The sequence below is a fragment of the Columba livia genome, chromosome 3 (assembly GCF_036013475.1).
Source record: "Columba livia isolate bColLiv1 breed racing homer chromosome 3, bColLiv1.pat.W.v2, whole genome shotgun sequence".
NCBI lineage: Eukaryota > Metazoa > Chordata > Aves > Columbiformes > Columbidae > Columba > Columba livia.
Genome location: NC_088604.1, coordinates 118,014,823 through 118,020,110, shown reverse-complemented (window position 1 = coordinate 118,020,110; position 5,288 = coordinate 118,014,823). Strand labels below are relative to the sequence as shown.

The following is a 5,288-nucleotide window of genomic DNA, read 5'->3' as shown; positions in this document are numbered from 1 at the left end:
GGTCCCAGTTCTATACAAAGCTCAGGTCCCATCACTCTCATTGCTGTGAAGACAGGCAGCAAATCCAGCACTAATTCCTGCAGGTTTTGCAGTCCAGCTGTGCAGGATGTCTCTCTGTACAGACAGGAGATGGGTCTGGCAGTGGAGTGACTTCGTGGTCATGCCAGGAGTCCAAAATAATCTGGAAACTTAGACCAAATTGCCCAGACCTATAATAACAACAATAATTTCCCCTAGATCATTCACTGATGGCTAGAATCTCTTTATAGGCTATATTACAAAGGGGAGTTAAATGTGGAAGATCTGATCATGGAGAAAATCAGGGAAAGGGCAAAAAATATTTGAAACTTCAGACAACAAAGGAGAGAAAACCAAAGTGTTAAGACGTAAACATGGATGATGTGTACACAGCTTTGCCTGGAAAAGGGAGCTGCATCTGTGGTCGTGCTATACCAAAGGAAGAAGAGAAGCATAAGGAACATTAAGCTTTCAAATAGGCCCCTGCAACAAGTCAGGACTAACCCTTAGAGCAAGACTGGAGGGAAATCAGCACTGCAGAAACCCAGAGAGCCAGTTAGTGAGAGTGCTGTAGTTAAACCTGGAGTCCAACGGCAGCAAAGTCCTGTGTGAAATCATAACTGCAGAAATCAGAGGCAAACCTCCCCGTGACGACAGTGGAGCAATCTCTACTGGTTCTGCTGCAGGATTGTACATAGTGCTGTGGTCTGCATGGAAAGCAAAATCTAGTAATAGGTAGATTCATGTGTGCACATGGCGTTTTGATCAGGTGTTTTTCTTTGGAAAAGTGCTGGCTTTCTTTGGGAAGTGCCATTGTCACATCAGAAAATTGACTCTTGAAAAGCAGTGAGTTTTCAGCTGAAGTAGGTGACCATCCTGGAAAATGTCATTTGTCTCAAGAACCTGACCTGTAGAATCAAAGGGAAGCATGATTTCATTTCCAGTGGGACACCAAAGACACCATCTTGAATCATGATATGAAGGGATTGGCTGGGACACTGCAGTGATGTTTTACCTCCATGTCGAATTTTTCAGCACACAAATTTGTTTTTTCTGTTTTGTGAGCAATGCAGAACCCAAATTCGGAGGCCTAGGTGGAGATAACGCCGTTTGTCCAGCTGCTGCACGGGAAAGATCAGCTTCTTCCCAGGACAAGGCAGCATCTTGCCACCTCTCAGAAGTGTGTTGTCACCTCTCCAAGGGTGACAGCACCCCAAGCTGAGTCCGTGGGTGCAGGATTTGGACCCAGGACCGACTGGTGTAGTCAGTAGAGGGGGACAAAGAGCCACACTAGGAGAGGAGCCCAGACTGGGCCTTCCAGCTTTGTGAGCAAATGTGTAAGAAATGGCATTTTGTTCTGTGTTTTTACAGTGACTGATGCACTGGAGTGTTGGTCTGTGAGCAGAGCCCCTCTATGCTTTGGTGATACAGATGGAGAATAGTTCAACAAAGGAGCATTGTGTGATTAATTTAACTTAAAATAAAGGCTGGTTTTGCAAAGCAAATTCAGCCACGACAGCCAAGACTTTTCATTTTATCTGCTGCTGCTAAAAGGAAGATGCTTTAGGGCCCATCTCCAAAGGGAAAACATGTGCTCATTTAATTGCATCTTTTTTTGGCAAAGGGAGAGTGCATTATTATTATTTATTATTATTATTGTTAGACATATTAGAAAGAGCTATATACTGTAATATCCTTCATTGCAACCACATTGATTAGCACTAACTGAGAATGTAGTATAATATTAACACGAGGCCCACAGGACTTGTTTGGCCTGTCCTGTTTGTTGCTTAATTAGGCATGTATAAATTAAGAGGCACAGCACCTGTAGATTCCCAGTACCTCCTGCTAAGCTGAGGCAGGAGCTGCAGCATATGAGAGCAGTAACCAAATCCTGCAAGCGTGTTTACATTTTGAACTTACCAAATCTTCCCAAGTGGAATGCAGGGTCTGGTTTCAGCCAAGGAACTGTTAGCAGTGAGTGAGAGTTAATGGATCAATCTGCTGTCTCTTGTCAGTGCTTTTACTGTTGACTTCTGGAATGTGTTTGATGAAAAGAAAGCAACTTCTTGAGACAGAAGATACAGATGTAGCATGTTAAGGTTGGGACCTACACGAACAATAAAGCAATGTTATCAGTGTTTCACTTCCCTGGTGCTGCTTGCCAAAACTGACAATAGAATAGCAGCAAAGCATTTCTTTTTTTAACTACCATAAGTCCACATTAACCATTTGCTCTGCTTCTTTTTGGAGACACAGAAGTTGTATTGGTGTTATAAGATGCCAGAAATTCAAATGGGAGCATGTTTCATAGCCCCTCGCTGCCTTTCTGTGGCCAGTGGCAGCTACTTTCTGAAAAGCTGGGTTTAAATGGAATTTGCGGGATCGTTCAGCCAAACCAAGCCCGCTGGCTCCCGGTTCTCTCTGTGTGCCCACCGGCACAACAGGATGCGCCCATTCTCCCCGCATCCCCAAAAAACAGGCTGGTATCCAAACTGCAAATGTAATTTTGAGGCATGTGGGTTGTACCCGCCCAGCAGAACATGGTGCTATGTGCAGATACCCAGCTGGGAATGCTATGGTGAAGTGTATCCACAATCAGGTTATGTCACTCTTGGCCAAATAGTTGACCAACACCAGGATATTGCTCTTCCATCAGAGCCAGGTTGTCAGGGTTTCACACTGATGTGCTCGCTCAGTACCACGGATACCCCAGTGCTGTGTAGACATAACCACAGAGGCTAAGACCCAGCTCCATCGAGATCTTTAGGCTTTTAACTCTCACTGAAATGAACAGGAGTTAAAAGCCTAAATACCTTTGGGGATTTGGGCCTAAGTGGCTTACAGAAAGCCTGTGGCACAGCAGAGACTCGGATATTTTGACTCGGAGGCCAGCGCCTCCGATATGAAATCATTCTTCCTCCCTACATCTGGTAGCAGTTTGCGTTCACATTTCCCAGCTCAGGCCATCAAAAATATGCCCATGCTTAGGACAGGAGGTGAAGAATAATTTAGGTAATTGAAACTACAGCAGGAATGTGGTTCTGTCAGAGGGTTGTTGCCTGACCTGGAATTTAACCAGACAAGTAGGGCCTGGGGAAACTGCGCGGCAGCTCTCGCCTTTCAGGTGCACTGAAGGCAGGTCCTTTCTCTGGTGGAAGGGGATAAATAGTTGAGCTTATGTGTCAGTTGAAAAGGAAGCCATGTTGCTGAATGAAAGCAGGAGACTTGGGGAACACTTGCCTTGTTATCCACAGGCCTGTTTATCAGTTATAACTCGAGCAGAGCCAATAATTCTTAATGGGTAATTCATAGGATGAATATCTCCCCCTTACGCTGTGTTTGAATGGTGTATGAACCAGGCATTACTTTCAAATGTTTATTTGCTAGTCACAATTATGTGTTTAATACTGTGAATAATTCATGGTTTGTGGAATGTTTTCAGGCAGTTCTCTGAAAATGGCCAATACCCGGGCTATTTTCAGTGGGCAGAGAAGTAAATGTTGCCTTTTTCTGATTACGCCAGTGTTAACTGAGGATAACTTGAACTCAAAAGGCTGGATCCTTCACTGATGTAATTTGGCATGGCTCCATTCTCTTCAGTTGATTTCAAATGACCAGTGTTAATTCACACCAACTTACTAGATGGTCCTGAAAAGAAGAATTGTATCAAGGAAGAATGACTCCCACACCATATTGTGCTAGGACTGGCTAAATGTACTACATTTTACAGTCACTTCATTTAAATTCTCGTATGTATAAATTCAAAACTCACCTTTGACAATGTCATTCAATATTAATATCTCGGTTGCTTATTGATGAGCAGCTTTGCAGTAAATTATGCTCGTGTGATTGTACACACAAAGTGACAATTTTTGCAGAAATAGTCTGAGTTCAGTGTTTTATTTGCAGGGCAGGGGGTAATTGTTCTGAGGACAAATCTGTGGCCTGTGTTGAGGTTAACCTGAAAAACTTCCTTGTTCAGTGTGCAGGACTTTGCAGTTCCCGTCTTACTTTTACCATTACAAAATCTTCCCTTATATAAGTCTCACTGACGTCAGTGGAGCTTTGCCACTTGTATTTGCCTTATCAGATTTCCAATCCTTAAAGCTATTTTAGAAGACATTTTTAACTGCGTTCCCTGCGGTACCCAGCTCGTGATGGAAAACGGAGAGCAAGGCATTGTGTCTCTGTGATTCTCACACTGTGGTCTCCAAGGGCTGCACGTTGGAAGAGTTTTGCTTTGTCCCTTTCTGTCCCTTCATTGCAATAACAAATTATATGTGGTGATAACACCAGGAGAAACAGGGAGAGGTTAAAGTCTTGGTCCCTCCAAGTAGATTTCTGTGTCATTTCTGCTTCCAGATTTCCAGAGCAACACATCAGGCTTGCACTCGACATTGCTGCGAGTTTTCCAGCTGAATCTCTACCTCTCTGTGTTCCTCTTCAGTGTTTCTTGTCTAGCTATACAGCAAAAATTTACATTACTCAGGTTGCCACCGTAAGGTGGTGGTGGTCTTGCCTTCAGGACCCCTGTTTTTGTAGAAAATTGATTGTTAACAGTGCTTTATAGGGAGAAGTCTTGTGCTTTTCTTTATTCTCTCTCATTCTTGCTTTCTGGTACTTCTGCTCCATGGATGATACGGCTCCTGGAAATACAAAAGCATAAAGAAAAAGAAAATTGCATTTCAGGAAGATCTGTTGCTTTTTTGTCAAAGTAGCACAACCTATTTTAATGTTACAGAATCTGCTCAGACTAAATGTCCAGGTGCATGTCGTTGCTCAGAACACGTAATTTACTAATGAGTGGATCCAGACAAACAAACAGAGGATCCAGCATGCCCTCTGGCTGCCTATAAAAACGAGGAAAGATAATGAAGTGGTGTGAATCGGGGCCTTTCCATAGCAGCGAGGCATGAAAAAACTGGAACACAACAGCTTTGGCTCTTAGGTACCAAATATTATCTCAGCAGTTCTGTAACCAACCACGGGGGCAAATTGGTTTCATAAACCTTATTAGATTAGCACAGTTGGCCGTTTAATATTTTTCATGTCTCGGGTTTCACGTTTCTGGATGTCAACGAAAGTTTCCATTGTAAAATCTGTATACGTTTGGTTTTTGACTGTGCAAAGGTAAGCGTGGTTCTCAGAAAGGCACAGCTACTGACCTTTCTTTAATTACAAGCAAATGCAGAGGGTTGATGGATATTGCCATAGTGTTGGTCTCTTCTGTTGAGTGAACATAACTGAACAGCCTTCTGAAAAACAGT

General features: G+C 43.2%; 1 long non-coding RNA gene across 1 annotated transcript; it reads right to left on the bottom strand.

Moving 5' to 3' along the window:
• Nucleotides 1-658: 658 nt before the first annotated feature.
• Nucleotides 659-4,819, bottom strand: LOC135579219 (uncharacterized). Its single transcript, XR_010471928.1, has 3 exons — nt 3,794-4,819; nt 1,942-2,128; nt 659-926 (listed from the first exon to the last, which is right to left on the bottom strand). It is a non-coding gene; the product is annotated as an uncharacterized LOC135579219 (long non-coding RNA).
• Nucleotides 4,820-5,288: the final 469 nt, after the last annotated feature.